The 23,356-nt window shown below is 36.1% G+C and overlaps 1 long non-coding RNA gene across 8 annotated transcripts in view; it reads right to left on the reverse strand.

Annotated features, from left to right (window-relative positions):
* The window catches only part of LOC126831756 (uncharacterized), an 85,763-nt gene that overhangs the window by 36,376 nt on the left and 26,031 nt on the right, over window positions 1-23,356 (reverse strand). For all 8 annotated transcript variants that reach the window (XR_007684324.2, XR_007684298.1, XR_007684307.1 and 5 more), the window contains one exon: window positions 4,543-4,652. This is a non-coding gene — a long non-coding RNA (uncharacterized LOC126831756). The remainder of the gene's footprint in view (window positions 1-4,542; window positions 4,653-23,356) is intronic.

Consider the following 23,356-nt stretch of genomic DNA (forward strand, 5'->3'; position numbering starts at 1 on the left):
TACTCAACCATCTTTAGGGTTTAACGGTGATATATTCAAACGTTTTTTTAAATCGGATAAAAATTATGACGGTTATAGGGTCCACGAGCTAATAACGTGATTTTTCGTACAATCAGGGGCCATAATTCAGGAAGTTACAGTCCGATATGCGCGAATATCGACAGGAAAAAAGATATTTGGGTTATAAACTTATATTTCAAGTTTCGTCAAAATCAAAAGAAAATTGTGAGCTCTAGAGGGTCCACAACTTTGATATACGATATTTTTATGCTATTTGAGAACGAGGGGCGGCCATTTTGTCTGTCATTTTGGGCCGATTTTCACGAAATTCGAACTCAACCATCCTTAGGGTGTAACGCTGATATACTAAAATGTTTTCTTTAAATCAGATAAAAATTATGACCTCTATAGGGTCCACAAGCTAAAAACGTGATTTTTTGTACAATCAGGGGCCATAATTCAGGATGTTACAGTCCGATATGCGCGAATATCGAAAGGAACTGAGATCTTTGGGTTATAAACTTACATTTCAAGTTTCAACAAAACCAGATAAATATTGTGACCTGTATAGGGTCCACAAGCTAAAAACGTCATTTTACGTACAATCAGGGGCCATAATCCATGAAGTTACTGTCCGATACATGCCAATATCAAAAGGAACTGAGATCTTAGGGAGATAAACCCATATTTTTGAAGTTTCGTTGAAATCGGATAAAAATTGTGACCTTTAGAGTGTCCACAAACACGGACAACGACAATATACGTCCACATGAAAATGTGGGTGTATAAAAATCAAGTGTTTTCAATGCGATTTACAAAACTACGGACAGAGTCTGGTCTCCTTTACTTCATAGACATATTGCTCAACCAATGTCAAACATATCTCCTTGTTCATCAGACTAGGCACTCCGCCCATAATTTCTGCGTAAACACCCGCTCAGCAACCCTTGCAGTCCACTGGGACCCCATTAACGATATAAATATTGGGCTTGTGTGCTCACACATTGTCTTGTGCGTCATACAACATCAGCAGTCAACAGGCACATGAAATACTGTTATCAATGGCAGACATTTGACAGAAAGGGAGATAACTCTCTATTACCATGAATGAATTTTCCAAATTCTGTATGTTTCCTTGTCCATTATGTTTTGTGCATTTTAGTTAATATCAAAATTTAACTAATAGCATATTCTTTACCGAGGATGAAGGCATTGGTGTGTTTTCGCCAATATTCGATTTTATGTCAACTTCACAATTTAAGACCACAAGGGAAAATATAGGTTGCCAGGCAACAAAACATACGCCCACAGCAGCTAAATTGTCCGAGCAGTCGACAAGGGTTGTCGCATAATTATTATTTGTGTGTAGGTGATTAGGGGAATTTAATAGACAATTTCATACAGATGACATTATAATTTTCGTCGTTTGAGGGTTCACAAGGTTCTAAAAACTAAAACAAGGGCCATAACTCTGGAAGTAATCTACAGAAATTGTTGAAATTTGACAGGCTTTTTCGTTTTACTAATTCAAATAATGCATATAAATTTCATACAGATCGGATGATAACTTTTGTCGTTCGAACGTTCACAAGGTTCAACAAAGTCAAACAAGGGCCATAACTCTAAAAGTAATTGACGGAAATTGCTGACATTCAATAGGCGTCTTCATTTTACTAATTCAAATGATGCATATGAATTTCATACAGATTAGGTGATAACTTTTGTTGTTCAAGCGTTCTCAAAATTCAACAAAGTTAAACAAGGGCCATAACTCCAGATGTAATTAACAGAAATTTGCTGAAACTCAATAGGCTTGTTCCTTTTACTAATTTAAACAATACATATAAATTTCATACAGATCGGATAATAACTTTTGTCGCTAGAGCATTCACAAGGTACAACAAAGTGAAACAAGGGCTATAACTCACAGTGTAATTAACGGAAATTGCTGAAATTTAATAGGCTTCTTCGTTGCACTAATTTAAATGCCGGATATCAATTTCAAACAGATCGGATGATAACTGTTGTCATTAGAGCGTTCACAAGATTCAACAAAGTGAAACAAGGGCCATAACTCTAGATGTAATTAACGGAAATTGCTGAAATTAAATGATGCATATAAATTTCATACAGATCGGATAATAACTTTTGCCGTTACAGCATTCACAAGGTACAACAAAGTGAAACAAGGGCCATAACTCATGGCGTAATTAATGGAAATTGCTGGAATTCAATAGGATTCTTCCATTCACTAATTTAAATGATGCATATCAATTTCAAACAGATCGGATGGTAACTGTTGTCATTAGAGCGTTCAAAAGATTCAACAAAGTGAAACAAGGGCCATAACTCTAGATGTAATTAAGGGAAATAACTGAAATTCAATAGGCTTCTTTGTTTTACTAATTTAAATGATGCATATAAATTTCATAAAGATCGGATAATAACTTTTGTCGTAAGAGCGTTCACAAGGTGCAACGAAGTGAAACAAGGGCCATAACTCCAGAAGAAATTAACGGAAGTTATAAATTAAATTAGTGAAATTAAATAGGCTTCTTCATCTCACTAATGCAAACAACATATATCAATTTTAAAAAAATCAGATGATAAATATAGTCTGTAGAGTGTTCACAAGAAATTGTGGACGATGGACTTGACGGACAGACAAGGGCAACGGCAATATACGACCACATTTCCATGTGGGCGTATAAAAACTGGTGATGTCCACATTTATGCTTTTGTTCGATTACTTCCTCATGATTTTACCCCATGGTCCCTTCTTTCTTCTCCATAAATATTGTATGGAACAACTGGACATGTCACTCTCTACAGAGGGTTTTTTGAAAGGCATAAAAGGGAAAAACTGGTGATGTCCAAACCATGGTCAGCCAAATCAAATGCCCAAAATACACCATAGGAATGCTATGGGAGTGTGCACCAGCTTAAATGTTCTCACTAAATGCATGATTCTTCATAGAAACTTGCAATATTTAAAAAAAAAACTCTTCCAAACTGAAGAAATGAGTGTTTAAACTGGAAATTTCCATTTACTCAAAAGTCAGAAAACGTGACATCACCAGTTTTTCCCCTGGAGTCTTCAATTGTTAGTATAAATATAGCATTTACTTAAAAATTATCACAATTTTCATCTGGCCCTAAATTGAGTTAGTGCAAACATTTTGCTTGGAACTCTCTGGATTTGTGTTCCTGGAGTTATAAGCTTTCCAAAAATGTATAGTTTGTTTATTAAGGGAAGACCTTGTAGCGGAAATGTGTTTCTAAGCAAGCTAGAAATTTTGGCTGCAGGACTAATTGTAAGTTTCGTCCAAAACAGATAAAAATAGTGACCTCTAGCGTGTCCACAATCTTGGTATTATTGTGTATATTTGTCCAGTTCAGGAAATCACAATCGCCTGCAGTGCTTTCATGGTAAGCGATTTAAAAAACATAAAAACTTCAATGCTGGGTAATTTTACTAGCCAGAAATCGCTTAGAAAGCGTTTCTGATGATCTAGACCCCCAAGAGTTTCTAGGGCCTTGGTGGTCTCTGGACCCTCGGCTAAAGTCCTAGGACGGTAGCCCCCCCCCCCCAACCAATCAAGAGTTGCTTTCTGCGGCCCTAATATTATTTACTTGCATGAATTTAGAAATAATTGTTCATTGCTGTTACTACATCAGAACACCAAAGAGTAGGCTAACATATAATTTATAAGATTACGTACACACTGTGCCACTCATGAATTAAAGTACAGTACTCAGTATATAAATTTAAGGTCAATCTCGACAGAATTTTCGAAAAAGGCATGTATTCATTAATACAATACTGACATCACTCAATTCTCAAAAACAATTGTTTACCAGCTGAACAATATTTGTAATGATGTATTTTGATTTAACAACAAACTAAAAACTGTTTAACAAAATGTACACAAAATAATCCATGTTTCAACTCAAACAACAATTATTTCAAATAAGACATTCACTTCATTTAAAATATCTTATCTGGCTGAACAATATTTTACCATGATGGATTTTGATTTCCTTCTAAAAGCTGTTTAAGACCCATAAAACTACTGTTAGAAAATCAGAATTTGAAACTAGACCTACCTAAGACAGTTAAAAGAACAAATTTACAATGAATGTGCATTGATGACAATTCAAAAATGGATACTGTACATGTAACAACAGAATTTATATTGTGTGACGAAAGCAATCAATTGCCAGTGAGGTATCAATCAAAACATCAAATGATAAGACAGCAAATATGACATCTTGTGCCGGGTACAGTCTGTCCTAATGACTTTCTTCCATTACAGACAGCTGGTTATTATTTTGCAATTCTCTCGAATAACCCTACTGGGTCTTTTGACACTATAGATTGTAGGCAAAATTTGAGACAGATCTGAGATATACAATAGACAGTTTATGATACAAGAAATAAGTGTCAATCATGTTAAGGAATATAATGGTTTTCAACAAGTTACATTTATTTTCTTTAAGTAAAATGACACGATCATTTACTGCTAATTAAATATTTCTTACCAGTTAGACTGTTGAATCATCAAGAAAATATTCTTCTTCTTCTTTCCATCATAAATACGTTCATCTATGATCAATTTATATTTTATCCTTCACAAATTCTTGTATTTAACCTGTAAATATAATTTTAATCATGTAAATTTAATTAATGGGTTTTTTCTCCATAGGTCTATTTACAGCTCATGTCTGTTTCTGTACTGATTTATAATTAAAATAAACCAGCTGTCACTAAAAATGGGTAGGGAGAGTGGTAGATGACGATATTTTGATTTTAAAAAAGATAGGTTGCCAGGCAACAGAAACATGCCCACATCAGCTAAATCGTCCAAGTGGTCGACAAAGGTTGTCGAATATCTATTCTTTTGTAGGTAATTGGGGGCATTTACAAGACAATTTCATACAGATCAGATTATAATTTTTATCGTTTGAAAGTTGACATGGATGATTACTTTTGTCGTTCAAGCATTCACAAGGTCCAAAAAAGTGAAACAAGGGCCATACCTCTAGAAGTAATTAGTCGAAATCGTTAAAATTCAACCGGCTTCTTCGCTTCTTGGTATTACATACTTTTATACTATTTGTGTACAAGGAGCGGCCATTTTGTCAGGCAGTTTCGGTTATATATTCAAACTCAACTGTCATTAGGGTATAATTATAATTTAAACGCTTTTCAAAATTGTATAAAAATTGTGACCTCTAGAGGGACCACGCGCTAAAAAATGCAACTTTCTGTACAATCAAGGGTCATAATTACAATTCGATATGCATGAATATCGAAAAGAACCAAGATTAGGGTGTAAAAGAGATATATTCAAATGTTTTTTTTTAAATCGGATAAAAATTGTGACCTCGAGAGGAACTACAAGCTAAAAACATGGTTTGTCGAACAACCAGGGGCCATAATTCAGGTAGACTAGATTTGATATGCGCAAATATTGAAAAGAACCAAGATCTTTGGGTTATAAACACGTACTTAAGTTTCATCCAAATCGGATCAAAATTGTGGCCTCTGGAGGGTCCACAACCTTGATATATACACCATATATTTACACTATTTTGTCTTGGCAGTTTTGGTCCGATTTTCACGAAATTCGAACTCAACCATCATTAGGGTGTAACGGTAATATATTTTAACGGTTTGTGAAATCAAATAAAAATTGTTACTTCTAGAGGGACCACAAGCTAAAAATGCGATTTTTTTTGTATAATCAAGGGTCATGATTCAGGAAGTTACGATCCAACCAAGATCTTTGGGTTTTAATCATGTATTTCAGGTTTCCCAAGAATCGGATCAAAATTGTGACCTCTAGAGGGTCCATAACCATGATATACCATATTTTTACACTATTAGCGTACGAGGGGCGGCCATTTTGTCCGGCAGTTTTGGTCCGATTTTCACAAAATTCGAACTCAACCATCATTACGGTGTCACAGAGATATATTTGAGCGTTTTTTTTAAAATCAGATAATAAATGTGACCTCTAGAGGGCCCACAAGCTAAAAACGCGATTTTTCATACAATCAGGGGCCATAATTCAGGAAGTCACGATTCGATATGTGCAAATATCAACAGGAACCCAAATCTTTGGGTTATAAACATGCATTTCAAGTTTCATGAAAATCAGATGAAAATTGTGACCTCTAGAGTGTTCACAAGCTAAAAATGTGATTTTTCGTACAATCAGGGGCCATAATCTATGAAGTTTTGATCCAATACATGCCAATATCGAAAGGAACTGAGATCTTTTGGAGATAAACCTATATTTCAAGTTGTCAAAATCGTAAGAGAATTGTGACCTGTAGAGTGCCCACAAACAAATTGTGGACAGACGGACAGGGGCGATGACAATATACGTCCACATGAAAATGTGGCCGTATAAAAACAACTTCTTGGAATATCAATGGGTCTGGTCAGGAGATTTATACTTTGATCACAGTAGCTCGGCAAGGCAGGGTCGCTACTCCCTGTAAGGTTTGCATAACAACCTTTGCCTACCTCAATCAGCTACTGTATGTTAAACAATAAGTTTATACATCAGAAAATAAAATACTATAATAGGCTGATGTTTGTACAAAGTTTGAAAAAAAATTCTCAAATGGATAATTTAATATGCTCTGGAAACGAAATCGGGACAGAAAGACGGTGATCAGAATGTAAAATTGATGAATGTAAAAGTGTTATAAAGTTAACTTGAACAGTTTCTGAGATATTCTTTAGAATATAATTATATACCAAAAATGTGTAGTAAAAATTCAAAAATCATTCAATACAGAAATTTGTTTCTGTGTGTAATCAAATGTGTAGTAAAAATTCAAAAATCATTCAATAGAGAAATTTGTTTCCATGGAAACACAAGAAAATTAGTAAAATGCACAACTATAATAGGTTGATGTTTATACAAAGTTTCATAAAGATATCTTGAACGGTTTATGAGATATGCTTCAGAAACAAAATTGTACACAACTAAGTCAAATTTGTTCCCATAGAAACACAAAAAATATAAATCCCAAAAATTTCTAAATAGCAAAAGGCATAACTACTGTAATTGGTTGATGTAAAAAGATATCATGAACGGTTTATGAGATATGCCACGGAAACAAAATTGTACACCAAAAACTAAGTCAATATGTTTCCATGGAAACACAAAAATTATTAAATCCGAGAAATTCCAAATTAGCAAAAGGCACAACTACTGTAACAGGTTAATGTTTGTACAAAGTTCCATAAAGATATCTTGAATGATTTTTGAGATATGCTCCAGAAACAAAATTGTAAACCAAAAACTAAGTCAAATTGTTTTCTATGGGAAAACCAAAAATATAATCCCAAAAATTCCTACATAGTAAAAGGCACAACTACTGTAATAGGTTGATGTGTGTACAAAGTTTCAAAAAGATATCTTGCATGGTTTATGAGAGATGCTCCGGAAAAAAAATTGTACACCGAAAAACTAAGTCAAATTTGTTTCCATGGAAACACAAAAAATATAAATCCCACAAATTCCTAAATAGCAAAAGGCACAACCAATGTAATAGGTTGATGTGTGTACAAAGTTTCAAAAAGATATCTTGCACGGTTTATGAGAGATGTTCTGGAAACGAAATCGCGATGCACCGACATGCGAACGGAACCCATTTCAATATCCCTCCCTAACTTTGTTCGGTGTGGAAGAATAAATAGAGAGGAATCCAAAACCAATTAAACAAGCCAACAGTGAGGCTGATGTCCCCCGCCGAAATCCCCAAATAAATAGATGACACATATTAATTAATCGCACGTCTATTTTTTTCAAAAGTATCGAGCAATCAAACTAATTATCAACTATACACTAAGTTTCATCACTCTCTATCAGATAGAATCAAAGTTATATTGTCCCAAAGCATCGACAAAGGAAATGGCTTATCTCTGCTTAGCTTAAGCTCGATATGTTAATCATTGAACTCAGTCAAGACGAACATCTACATCAAGTTTAAACATTCTACCTCAATTAGAAGCAGAGTTGTTATGTTCCAAAGTCTTACCAATCAAAATGTTTATTGCTCCTTAGCCTTAGCAGACAATTCTCATCATCGAACTTAGGCAAGGTATTGAGGTAATGAAACTATAAACCAAGTTTCATCACTCTCACTTAATTGGAACTAAAGTTATCGTGTCCCAAAGCATCAACCAATCAAATTGCTTATCTCTACTTACCCTAAGCAGAAAATGCTCATCTTCACACTCAATCAAGGCATTGACCTAATAAACACCTACACCAAGTTTGAACATTTTACCTCAATTAGAAGGAGAGTTATTGTGTTCCAAATTCTCGGCCAATCAAATTGCTTATCGCTCTCCTTACCCTAAGCAGAAAATGCTCATCTTCGAAGTTATCGTGTCCCAAAGCATCAACCAATCAAATTGCTTATCTCTGCTTACCCAAAGAAGAAAATGCTCATCTTCGAACTCCATCAAGGCATTGACCTAATAAACACCTACACCAAGTTTGAACATTCTAGGTCAATGAGAAGGAGAGTTATTGTGTCCCAAAAAGTGTGACGGTCAGACAGACGGACGGACGGACGGACGAACAGACAGACGGACGGACAGACAGACGGACGAACTCATTTTAATAGTCCCCTGCTTTCTTCAAAAGGCGGGGGACAAAAACATAAACTTTGATGAAATCCAAGTCATAATGAACTTGATACGGTGACAACCAGAAGTAGGAGTGGTTAAAAAACAAAGTCATGGCTACCACAAAATCATCTTTTATAGCATCTAACGTTTCTTAAGTGTAACAAGCCTACAGTGAGGGTGATGTCACCCTCTGAAATCCCAAAATAAATAGATGATACATATTAATTAAACATACATTATGCAAGAGCTAAATCTGTCTATTGCAGGTCTTTCTTTAGGCCTGAAATGTTATCTAAATTATTAATTAGACATTAATTAACCTATCCAGACCATAATCAACTCTAGATGGCATCGCTGGCCTGCGATCTTTAGTGGATTGTGAGCCAATTTACTGCATAACTTTCCTTCACGATTTAACGATTAAATGGATAATCAAGACTATGCTATTTATCGTACTGACTTTAGTAATGATGATCAAGGCTAGGCGGATATTCAATCAATTTGTTCTCGGTTCATAGTGGATCAATTTGAATGAAATTTCATGATCAGCAAATTGCCTTTAAATTATCTAGTTTTTAACTTTTATAGTGAGAACTGCCAACCGGGGAATTGAAACCACGCCAGTTGACTCAATGACAGACTTTTTGATACAGCGCGCACATGTTAACCATTCAGCCATCCAACCCCCCCAACAAATAACTAACTTCACAGCTAGTAATCATATATACATGACATTTTTGCAACACATGGAATTGTCAATATTGCTACACAATAGCACTGGAAAACGTATTTTTTGTCATTCTTCGGTAAGCAAGTTAACCAATCTCTACATTTAATTCTACAATACCCACTAGGCCATAATACCGCTGTAAAAATATTGTAATGCATTTTGCTTCCAACAGTATGTTGTAGATTATTTACATAATTTCTATGCTGATTTTATCTAATATGACAGCTGGTTGGATTCGAAGAGCAGTACTTTATATCTGATTAACCTTATTTCGAAGATCATAATAAACTTGTTTACATTGTGCGTGACCATTATCGTGGTAAAGCGGATTTGTTCTAGAAAATTCTTTTGACACCTGGGTGATCAAATAGTAAATGACCAACAAGCTTCACGCCTTTGATAAGATTCCCACATATTAATTAACTTTAACTGTTCTACTACCAGACACTCATCATTAATTACACCCCCCCCCCCCTCCCGGCATACGAAATGAGAGATGAGTCAGATCTAATTATGGCCATTTCCCATAGCCCTATGCCTTGACTGGCATATATGGCCGACGTGGAACCCATGGTTCACAACCTTGATAAACCATACTTTTACACGATTTGTGTGCGAGGACCAGCCATTTTGTCTGGCAGTTTTGGTCTGATTTTCATGAAATTCGAACTCAATTGTTATTATAGTGTAACAGAGATATATTTGAACCTTTTTTTTTAAATTGGATAAAAATTGTTACCTCTAGAAAAACTACACAAGCGATTTTATGCACAATCAGGGGCCATAATCCAGGAAGTTACGATCTGATATGCGGGTATATCGAAAGGAACCGAGATCTTTGGGTTATAAACATACATTTCAAGTTTCATCAAATTCGGATGAAAATTGTGACCTCTAGAGTGTCACCGAACGGAACCAAGATCTTTGGGAGATAGAACTATATTTCAAGTTACATCAAAATCAGATAAAAATTGTGACCTGTAGAGTGTCCACAAACAGATTGTGGACTGACGGATGGACATCCGCACAAACTGGGGCGACAACAATATATGTTCACATGAAAATGTGGTCATATAAAAAAACAAGCCAACTGTGAGGCTGATGTCCCCCGCCGAAATCCCCAAATAAATAGATGACACATATTAATTAATCGCACATCTATTTTTTTCCAAAGTATCAAGCAATCAAACTGATTATCAACTATACACTAAGTTTCATCACTCTCTATCAGATAGAATCAAAGTTATCTTGTCCCAAAGCAGGAAATTGCTTATCTCTGCTTAACTGTAGCTCGATATGTTAATCATTGAACTCAGTCAAGACGAACATCTACATCAAGTTTAAACATTCTACCTCAATTAGAAGAAGAGTTTGACCAATCAAAATGCTTATTGCTTGTTAGCCTTAGCAGAAAATTCTCATTGATGTAATGAAACTATACACCAATTTTCATCACTCTCACTTAATTAGAACTAAAGTTATCGTGTTCCAAAGCATCAACCAATCAAATTGCTTATCTCTGCTTACCCTAAGCAGAAAATGCTGATCTTCGCACTCCATCAAGGCATTGACCTCATAAACCCCTACACCAAGTTTGAACATTCTAGCTCAATTAGAAGGAGAGTTATTGTGTTCCAAAGTCTCGGCCAATCAAATTGCTTATCGCTCTGCTTACCCTGAGCAGAAAATGCTCATCATCGAACTTAGTCAAGGCATTGATTTAATGAAACTATACACCAAGTTTCATCACTCTCACTTAATTGGAACTAAAGTTATCGTGTCCCAAAGCATCAACCAATCAAATTGCTTATCTTTGCTTATCCTTAGCAGAAAATGCTTATCTTCACACTCCATCAAGGCATTGACCTAATAAACACCTACACCAAGTTTGAACATTCTAGCTCAATTAGAAGGAGGGTTATTGTGTTCCAAAGTCTCGGCCAATCAAATTGCTTATCGCTCTGCGTGCCCTGAGCAGAAAATGCTCATTATCGAACTTAGTCAAGGTATTGATGTAATGAAACTATACACCAAGTTTCATCTCTCTCACTTAATTAGAACTAAAGTTATCGTGTCCCAAAGCATCAACCAATCAAATTGCTTATCTCTGCTTACCCTAAGCCGAAAATGCTCATCTTCGAACTCCATCAAGGCATTGACCTAATAAACACCTACACCAAGTTTGAACATTCTAGGTCAATTAGAAGGAGAGTTATTGTGTCCCAAAAAGTGTGACGGACAGACAGACAGACGGACGAACCCATTTATATATTCCCCTGCTGAGAAGTATAGTATCAGTTATTCTAGAAACAGTAAGACATATCCTGCCAGGTGTCCGATGATCTAAAAAAAATACCAAAAAAACAAAACAAAACTGTAGAATTCATGACACCCATCGCTACAAGATGATAAATGGTACCAATTGTTCTTGAACAAATACGCTCCCTCATACATGGCACCTGTTAGCACTCGGTTGATTAACTTGGGTTCAAAGTCCACCAGCCCAGTGGTTTAAATATATTTCTAGAAATGGAACGAGAATAATCGATAGGGTCATCTTTTGATAGGCTTTGTCATGTAGAAGAGCCAACACTTTGCAACAAATTTAAATAAAAAAGAAACATTTAAAACTGTAGACTCTCTCAAGGTTTTTGAAAAAGTGGAGGTAACTCTAGAATGGAATGTCGCCTAACATCAAATTTGAAAAGAACTCTATCGCGTTTTAACATGATGTTCGACAATGGGGAGTTAACTCCTGAACAGGAAGTCACAGAACGCTGAATATCAATATGGTACATCATCTCATGACTCCAAAGGTTCACACCAAATCTGTTAAAATCTATAGCCTTTATCACATAAACAAGGTATCTGGAAAAGGGGGAGTAACTCCGGAACAGAAGGTCACAAAAATAGGGATAGGCAAATGACATCAACATATATTGATATCCCACGTGACAAGTGTTTTCTAAGGCCATTTTGGCTGCTGAATCTGAATCCTATGATATTTTTGGTATGTGACGTCATTTTAGGTTGGTTCAGTGGCCATTTTCAAAATGGCCCACAAAAATGGACCTTTTTCATCATAAAAGTAAGGAAATATTGAAACTAGTTGTCTAATATGTTCAAATGTATGTTTTTATAAGTCGGGGATACCAAATTAGACGAACTTAGATACAAAGGAATAATGGTTATACAGCAATGATGCTTTTTGTCGTTTGTTTTTAGAATAATATGCATTTTTGTTCAGATAACTGTCCATGATATGTTCATATCTGTGATGTCTGGTTATTCTACTTAGATTTCTTTGTACTGAACTAGGATCTTCCCAGACCATAAATAGTTCAATGAAAGTCAAGGCATAGTGATGACAGGCAGCTTATGTTGAGAAGTGGACAATATACAGTTTAAAACTGGGTGTGGAGGTTAAAACTATTCACAATGTGACTCTAGTCTGGTGAGGTTGATCGCTACCAAAGGAGTGCTCTGGACTCCTCCAGGGAGCTGGTTCCAGTCTCTGTCTATTCTAGGGAAAAATGAGTTGGTGTAGTTGTCATCTTATATTCTCTCCTGGTAGAATCTGTGTTGGGTATATCGACTAAGCCGTGCTGAATAGTATCTTCTTGTTCTTTGAAGCAATGCGGATGACTGTACATTTGGATGGATTGAAGGAAATCTGCCAGGTATTTTCCTATGTCTCTAATGCAGTGAGAAGGTCGGAGTCTGTCTGGTTTCCCACTAGCAGAGACTGTCATCAACAATAAGCTTGGAATGGGACGACTTTATGGATTCTTGAAGATCGTTGATGAAGGGCATGGACCAATACAAGGAGTATGACGTGCTATTGTTTTCCATTGGCTAAGGATGAGTCTATTTCCTGTATGGTAGAGATCAGTCATGTCTCAGTGATACTGACTATTACACAAGATGCTGTTCTTGTCGAAGTGCTGCATTATACTGTTATGCAATATATGCTCCAGTATCTTGCATGTGATGTGGGTAAGTGACACTGGCGTGTAGTTCGCTGGCTGATGTCTGTCTACCTTCTTGAATATTAGCTTCCTTCCAATCGTTAGGGACTATGCCTGAGTCGAGTCAAATCTGGAAGAGTTGTGTAAAGGCAGGTGCTAATTCAGTGACTACGGCTGTGACGATGAAGGAGGGGACTGTGTTTAGTCCGGTTGCATAATAGGGCTTCAGATTCATCAGAAGTTTCAAGTGTATGTACACCTTTCCAATCAAGTTTGATGGATGCCATGGTGGGAACACTGCTTAGTCCTATGTCTGGGATGATTGTTGTATTCTCTGCAGTGAAAACTGATTCAAACTGTGAAGTCAGTATGTTGGCTCTTGACCGGGCGTCACTCTTGTTTTTGAGTGGTGCTACTCCAGTGGCTTCTTGGTCTTTACTCTTGATGTAAGTCCAGAATTTCTTGGGAGTCTTCCTTATAGTCGCTGCTGACTGTAGTTTCAAGGTAATTCTGTAGCTTCTTGTAAAGGTCCTTGTCTTGTTTCTTCTTAGTAAGGCGTGCCTTCTTGTAAGCCCTCTATTACCGTCTGATGGCTCTGTTAATATCTGTATTTATCCAGTGAGGTCCTCTTTGATTCCTTGCATGTCTGCTCGTTTCCAGAGGTAGAGCTTTCTGCCAATGGGTTTTGGTCGCTTAACCGTAGAGTACATGTCTAGAAGGACTATGTCATGGTCACTGTTGCCATAAGATGGAATAGGTTGGGTGATGTCCAGGGTGTTGCCTTTCCCTGTTGGGAAGTTGGGAAGTTGGCAAGCTGTTCTAAGTTGCTATGGTATCTGTGATAGAATAACCCGACATCACAGATATGAACAAATTATGGACGATTATCCCGCAAAACTGCAGATTTTTCTAAAAACAAATGACAAAAAAAGCACCATTGTAGTATAACCATTATTCCTTTGTATCTAAGTTTGTCTTATTCGGTATCCCCGACCTATAAAAACACACATTAGCACATATTAGACAACTACTTTCAATATTTCCTTTAAAAAAGTCCATTTTTGGCGGCCATTTGGAAATGGCCACTGAACCAACCTAAAAATAACGTTACATATCAAAAATCTTCAGCAGGTAAAATGGCCTTAGGAAACACTCGTCACCCAACCCGGTCCTAGCAAAATCTGAATATCGACAGGGTTCATCCTGCTGTGACCCCAATGATACTAAATTTGAAGAAAGCTCAACTTTTCTCAGTAATACACGAGCAAGATTTCAATCTAGACATCAAATGTCACCATTGTGCAAAAGGTATAATCCTTACTTAGTGAGAATTTTAAATGAAACACCAAAAACACTTGAAGTATGAAATACACAAGGACTGTAAACAGTAAGGCTTCCAACATGGATTGATCTGTCTCTTTAAATGTGATTATGATGATATAGTCTGAGCCAAGATAAAATAGTTTTGTTGCTGCACAAAATACTTTCATCAATCAATCAGTCAAGCTTATCATGGTTGTATCAAATATGATATAAAGGACTTATTCTTTCTCCCAGCAGACAGAATGTTGTTGGACAGACTAATAACAATTTAGTAAATCATTATGTACTTTGTATACCAAAATATGTTGTTACAAGCAGTTCAAGTTCTCTAGTGGCTTAGTAGTAAGGTTAAGACTCCCTTATATTACTTAAATTAAAGAGTCATTATCACTTTCAACAGGAAAATAAATATACTTAATTTTATATTTGTCACAAATATGGCAAACTTTCCTGATTAAAATGTTAGTTTAATCAATTCAAATTGTCAGTGATTGTCCAAGTCATTGTGCCTCTTTAAGATTTATGTATGAGACTACAGTAAAATGTCAGTGACTGATAAACTTACATTGGCTTATTGTTGATGTTCAAGGTTAAAGTTATGCTTAAATGTATTAGTAGGTGTACATATTTTTAAGGGCTTTTATCTCTCAGAGGCTTATGGTTTATACTGTTAAATGATTGAGGATTAAACAGTTTTAACTAATAGATTCCATCGATAATAGGAGAAGAAAGGGGTTTCACCACACTGTCACAAGGTTTTCATGTAAATGGTAATATGTTGGGGGTACAGTAAAAATAGATGTTTCATAATACCTACTCTAAAAAAATATAGCCTTAGATAGCAGAGTGTCCTAATAAGGCATAAAGATGCATTCAAGAAATCTAATCTTTATCGTGTTCATCACAAGCTTTTCCGGACACATAATAAATCTAGATTGGGCTTAATCAGCAAGGTTCACAGTCTTTGATCCCAATGCTTCACACCACATTTAAAAATCAATATGGTTAATCACCTCCCAGTCCTAATGATTGCCACCAAATTTGAACAAAATCTGCTAAAAACTGCAGCCTCTATCACGTTAATAAGTAATTGTTGGCGCCCATGTACCTACACTGGACGGTCCACGGCACCAATTTTTTTCAGGGAATATATCCAAGATACAATTTGAAGAACTGTTTTACTCCTGCTATAACCAACTTGTTATTATTTTAGTGTAGGTGTGCCATATGCCGCCATTTTGTTGTCTAAGAAAAAGAAAAAATACGGTTTTCCCCACTAATTAAAAGATCTGTCACAAATACAATGGGCCTATGAAAATCCGTAGGTTACATTTTTTGTAACAACCGCAAACAAAATGGTGGATAGGTTTTAATACTTTTAACGGCTTATTCATCGTTGTAATCCAAGATCGATGTCTTTTCCGCGGATGTTTCAAAACACTAACAATAAATATTTTGATATCAATGTTTAGCGGTAGTTTCGTATTTTTTAATAATGGCCTTGTGGTTGAATAAAATTACTATTTTCATCGCTAAATACTTCTTAGAAAACTTTAAAATAGTTTTCCGTTGCGTCAAAGAAATTAAAACCTGTGTTATGTCATATCATTTTGTTCGCCTTGATTTAAACTTTCTTCTAATACGAAAATAAAGCTAGCATATGAAATCAAACATTAGTGGAATTCCCGTAAAAGGAGTGGAGTGTCCCATAACGTCAGTAAGAAGTTCCCCGGAATTTGACGTTGCGACAGACGCTAAACAGAATTTATTGGAATACACAGATTCAGACATCAGGACGTCTTTTATTTGGTTATAGAAACCATCAAACTAGTCAACATTATTCTCCGTGAGTTGGCCACAATTTTGCTGAGCCAACTAAAACGTGGATTTAAATTGGTGTTCCCCATAAACTTTTTACCGATCACCCGACATAACCGGGGAGATCAAATTATCGTTCTCCTGAAATCTCGTCCAGGCGATCGGTGGGCGATCGACGGTTCGATCGCCTACTATATTGAGGCCTGTATCATCAAGTACTACCTCCCCCCTTAATTGAGTTTGCAACTCTTACTGAGGCTGATGTATTGCCTATTCTAACCAGCCCATATTTTGCAAGAGATTCAGATAAATATGCTAAAAACAAAAACAAATTTTTGTAAAATCAGGGGCCATAATCCAGAAAGTTAGGGTCTGAAATCCGCAAATGTCAAAATGGACTGTGTTATTGGAATATAAAGATATGTTTTAAGTTTCATCAAAATTGGATAAAAATTGTGACCTCTAGAGGGTCCATAACCTTTGTATTACATATTTATACAAAATTTGCTTACAAAGAGCGGCCATTTTGTCGGGCAGTTTCATTTCAACCTTCATTATGATGGAATGGTGATATATTTAAACGGTTTTTGAAAATGGAAAAAGTTTTGACCTCAAATGTGATTTTTTGACCAATCAGGGTCCATAATCCATCGGGGGCCATATGTGTGTGATTATCAAAAGGAACCAAGATCTTTATGATAAAAACATATATTTAAAGTTTCATCCAAATCGGATAAAAACTGTGACCTCTAGAGGGTCCACAACCTTGATATACCAAATTTTTACATTATTTGTGTACAAGGGGTGGCCATTATGTCCGTTAGTTTTTGTCCGATTTTCATGAAATTTGAACTCAACCATCATTAGTGTTTTTTTTCAAATCGGATAAAAATTGTGACCTCTATAAGGACCACAAGCTCAAAATGCGATTTTTCGTACAATCAAGGGCCATAATTCAGGAAGTTACGATCCGATATGCGCGAATATGGAAAGGAACCAAGATCTTTGGGTTATAAACATGCATTTCAAGTTTCATCAAAATCGGATGAAAATTGTGACCTCTAGAGGGTCCACAAGCTTGGACACTACACTATTTGCCATTTGTCTGACAGTTTTGGTCCGATTTTCACGAAATTTCAAACTCAACCATCATTAGGGTGTAACAGTGATATACTAAAACGTTTTTTAAATCAGATAAAAATTGTGACCTCTAGAGGGACCACAAGCTAATAACATGATTTTTCTTATAATCAGGGGCCAAAATTCAGGAAGTTACGATCCAATATGCGCGAATATCGAAAGGAAACAAGATCTTTGGGTTATGAACTTACATTTCAAGTTTCATCAAAATCAGAAGAAAATTGTGACCTCTAGAAGGTCCACAACATTGATATACCATTTCAAAAGGAACCAAGATCTTTGGGTTATAAACATGCATTTCATTTCAGGTTTCATCAAAATAGGATCAAAATTGTTACTTTATAGGGTCCACAAGCTAAAAACGTGAATTTTCGTACAATCAGGGGCCATAATCCATGAAGTTATGATCTGATACATGCCAATATCGAAAGGATCCGAGATCTTTGGGAGATAGACCTATATTTCAAGTTTCGTCAAAATCGGACAAATAAATTGTGGATGAGTGGACGAACTTACAGGTGAGACGACAATATACGTCCACATGAAAATGTGGGCGGATAAAAAGGTCAAAACCAACAACCTGTAAGCTCGATCCTGCCCCAAAAACACTGATTTTTTATCATCTTGACCTCTTTTTGCCCGTTATTACACAATTAGTTAACCTGAGTATTACTGATGCAAGAATGCCTACAATATTCAAAACAGCTCTCGTTAAACCTTTGCTGAAGAAACCAGGTCTTAATTCTGAGGAGTTAAAGAACTACCGCCCAGTATCAAACCTTCCATTTATTTCCAAAGTTATAGAACGTGCAGTTTGTCTTCGTCTTTCAAAACATGTCACTACATAATCTTTTCGCGCCGAACTGCTCTTCTTCGTGTGTCCAATGATATACGTATTGGTATTGACAGTGGCAATTCTGCTCTGTTGGTACTACTTGATTTGAGTGCAGCATTTGATACCCTCAACCACAATAATCTACTTTCGAGGCTGAAAGATGACTATGGACTTGCTGGTTACACATTGAATTGGTTCTGGTCATATTTAACAGACATAAATCAAAGTGTTGTAGTTCATGATTGTGTCTCTACTCCTGTTGATCTAACCTGTGGAGTTCCCCAGGGAACTTGGGTTCACTTATTAGTGACCATGACCTTCTTAAACATCCTGTCTGCGATATCACCTCGGTGGAAGCTGACGTTAAATAAAGCTATTTCACACACTCTTAAACATTTTTACGCTGACGACTCTCAAATATATTCAAGCCTACACCAATGTCAGCTGCTTCAACCAAATCCCAACTTTCAAAGTGTTATGAACAAATTAAATTGTGGATGACAGCAAATAAACGAAAACTTAATGAGAAAACTGAAGCTTTAATTCTTGGTCCTGAATCTAGACATGATCTTTGCGGTATAACCTATGTCCATGTTGGCAACCTCTCTATTTCAATTTCAAATAGCATAAGAAATCTTGGAGTGATGTTTGATATCAACCTTAATATGGAAACCCATATTAACCATATACCTAAAGTGTGCCATCTCATTCTACGGAACATTGGGTGTCCTGGTGTCCTCGTTGATTCTTTCCAGAATAGATTAATGCAATAGTTTACTGGCTGGTGCTCCTACTTCTCTTGATTTGTGACTCCAAAAGATCCAGAACACAGCAGCTAGAATAATATCTCTGGTTCCTTGTTACAGTCACATAACACCAATTCTCAAAGAACTCCATTTTCTTCCTGTTTGTTACATGTACAGAATCAAATTTAAAATTCTGTGTTATACATTTCGATGTTTAAATGGCATTGCCCCAAAATACCTGAATGATCTCTTACAATCATATATTCCTGCAATGACCTTAAGATCTGTAGATCTGTACCTCACAAAGACAGTTGTTAACCTAAGTTCAACTAATCTCACCGATGACCAAATCACTCTATCAAGGCTCTACACAGCATTTTGAACTTACTTGTGCAAACATAAGTAAATTTTCAAAACGTGGTGTAGCGTCAGTAGCATGACTATCATCATTTTTCCCCGACTGAGACTCGCTGCGAGACGAAGTTACTTTACTAGTAAAGTAAGACGATATAGGTTTGATTCGTCTGCTAGCCATGCTGTCAGCTGTCTCGTAAACTTCCAATAAATACAGCGCATGCGCAATGAGAATTTCCTCACAGAGGACAATGTGATTGACCCAATTTCAAACCAGGAAGTAAACAAGAGTGACAGTCGACCGGGATCATTGCCGATTACCTTATCGTTACAGAGAAAAGTTCAGATAGCTATAGTGTTAATTGGGGACTTCAAGATATATGTTCACTCACCAGAAACCTAGCATTTATAAATATCTGGTCGCCATTGTCGCATTGTAGAGCCTTGTCTATTATCCAAAGGCCTAAAATTCATTCCTGTTTCTAGACCGAAGAATCATGACGATTACATCACGAATATAGAAAAAGGGTTACGTCAACTAGCACCAGGTGGCAAGGTGGATTATCTCAGGCATCAGATCTCGAATATACTTTTAAAAACCAAACCTCAAACCAATAACCTATCCAAATCCCAGCAGCTAGCACTAAAAGAATTGAAAGCAGACTCCAATATTACCATCATCCCTGCTGAAAAGGTAAAGCTACTGTGATTATGGACACCAATGACTATGTGGATACTGTGAACAACCTACTTCAAGACACCAAAACCTACCAAAGAATCAGGAAAGATCCCACAGCCACCCATGAAACCAAGCTGCGAAAATTTCTCACATCGCTTATTGGTTTGTTCCCATGATTCAGTATATTACAATACAGCAAAATTCTTAACCCGTCATTTGGCACCACTAGGAAAATCAGCAGAGTCCTTCATTGCCGACTCCAGTGACTTTTGCCATAAACTGGCATCCGTCCCATCAACCGGCACCATTCTTTCCTATGATGTAGTAGACCTGTTCACTAATATCCCCACAGCTCAGACACTCCAAATACTTAAAAAGAAAATCAATGAATTAGAGACCCCACTGGCCACCAACCTACATGTAACCACTGATAATATCATTCAACTTTTACGTCTCTGTATAACTGCCACTTACTTTAGATGGGGTGATGAATATTATCAACAAACACATGGCCTGCCTATGGGTAACCCACTTTCGCCACTACCGTCCGAAATATTCATGACCAGGTTTGAAGCTGATGCATTACAGACTTCCCCCATCAAACCCCTTTCTTGGTATCATAAAGTCGATGATGTATTTGTGGTCCTCAATCAAAACGACAACCCAGATACGCTACTCCAACATCTGAACAGTCGACAAACGAGGATAAAATTCACAATGGAAACAGAAACGGATGACAGTCTCCCATTTCTTGATGTCTTAGTGACTAAATCTGACAACAAATTCTCCACTGCTGTTTATAGGAAACCAACTCACACTGATCAATACATTCACTATAATTCAAATCATTCATATCAAATAAAGAAATCCATCATCACAGCTCTAACCAGACGCGCCACCAAGATATGTGATGAAGAAAGTTTAATCGAGGAATTAAAAATTTAAGGAACGTCTTCATAAATTTTAACAATTACCCCACCCAACTAGTCAATGACATCATCACCACCACCATAGAGAACCAACACAAGCCAAGAACGCCAAATACTGACCACTCCGGCATCAGAATAACCATCCCGTTTCATGGCAAAATCTCTTACCAGATCAAAAGGTTGATGAAACAAGAAGTGGGCATAGACGTTACCTTCTCTAGTGGCAGAACCATACAGAATTTACTGCAAGCTAATGGTAGATCCACACAAACCACCCCCCCACAGCCCAAAGGATGTATCTACGAGATAACATGCTCCTGCTCCGAAAAGTATGTAGGGGAAACGAAGTGCCCACTTGATGTACGAATAAAAGAGCACAAGTCACTAGCTTCCACCAATCCCTAAGCCGTAGCAGAGCACATTATTAACAACAAACATCATACAATCTTGTGGGACCAAACAAGATCCCTTGCAGTACATCATCACCAGAAGAAAACCAGGAAACTTCTTGAGTCTTGAGGCCATCAATATAAAACGCATCAAGCCCAAGTTAAACCGTGATGTCGGACTATTTATACCAAGGGCTTATGACCAACTTATACATTGATTCTACTACTTTATTTCTATTTCAGCGCTTATCAGGTTTTCACAGACTAATTACACATCATACATATCTTAACTTTCAGCACTTACCCAACTTTACACTCTGAGGATATATTTCCCATTATTGGGTTCAGTTTATTAAAGGAATATATTTACTGTTTCCCTCATCCAGATTTAAGTCTAATAATACCTTCTTCTCTCATAATTTTCTAGCTTTCAGAATTAACACAATCCAGTGCTTGTCCAGTTTCACAGTCTAGTTATAAACTTTACGTATCTTGGTTGTAGTTTTACAGTCAAAAATACAGTTCACAATTATTGACTTTTAATACATAGAAATAATATATTTACGGTTTCTTTCTTCCAGGTTTATACTCCAATAATAGGTTTTATCCTTCAGGACTTCCAGTTTATTGGTTCCCATACTTTTGTCTCTTTTTAAGTGCTTATCCAGTTTTCACAGTCTAATTATACATTCTACATATTTTCGTTTTCAGTACTTAACCAGTTTTTTTATAGCCTGGAGATATGTTTCACTATCCTTTATTTTCAGTATATTGAATCAATATAATTACAGCTTCCCCCGTCCATTTTTTACAGTCTAATAACAAGCTTTAAATGTCTTCCATGATTTTCTGCTCATTGAATTAATATACAGTATTTTATATTTTTATAATTGTATTTTTAATTTTTCAATTTATTATTATTTTCTTTGATTATTGATGTATAATGATTAATTTTTGAATATTGGTCAGGAAATTAAGGCTTAAGACCCTTATCTGTTTATCTGTTTATATACCACTGCCTATCTGAATGGCATAGTTAATAAAATAGTGAATTGAAAAATAAACCAAACAATATTCTGAAGTCGCGGTCACTGACAATCTATTTATTATTTAATAGATGTATAGATAATATTACATGTACATGCTTGGCTATTTATAGACCAATACAGGCTAACCCTGACCTTCCAGGTGCATCATCATTTTAAAAATTGTCATTTGATGTTAACATTGGCTAACTAGAACTTAATAAGATAAAGATCTTAGTCTGGCTGTGTTGGACACTATTATGTTGTTGTCTAATGACCACATCCATGTTGTAGTGATAGCCATTTTTATTATACACTAAATGTTGTTACATTAAATATAAAATCTTAACTTTTTACATTAAATTAATCTTTAAATTGTCCATCGATTATTAAAGATACATTATGGGAGATTAGATAAAGAGCTAGATAATGTAAAGGGTATTTGCTGAAAATTTCAGTCAAATTGATCCACTCTGAACCAAGAATTTAACGATTGAATTTTCGACCTAGCCTTGATCATCATTACTAAAATCGGTACGATAAAAAACATAGTCTCGATTATCCATTTCATGATTTAATCATGAACGAAAGTTGTGCAGCAAATTGGATCCTAATCCAGTAAATATCGCAGGCCTGCGTTGACATCGAGAGTTGATTATGGTATGCAAAGTTATATATAATTAATGTCTAATTAATAATTTAGATAACATTTCATCAGGCCTAAAGAAAGACCTGCAATAGGCAGATTTTAGCTCTTGCAT

The sequence above is a fragment of the Patella vulgata genome, chromosome 1, assembly GCF_932274485.2.
Source record: "Patella vulgata chromosome 1, xgPatVulg1.2, whole genome shotgun sequence".
Classification (NCBI taxonomy): Eukaryota; Metazoa; Mollusca; class Gastropoda; family Patellidae; genus Patella; species Patella vulgata.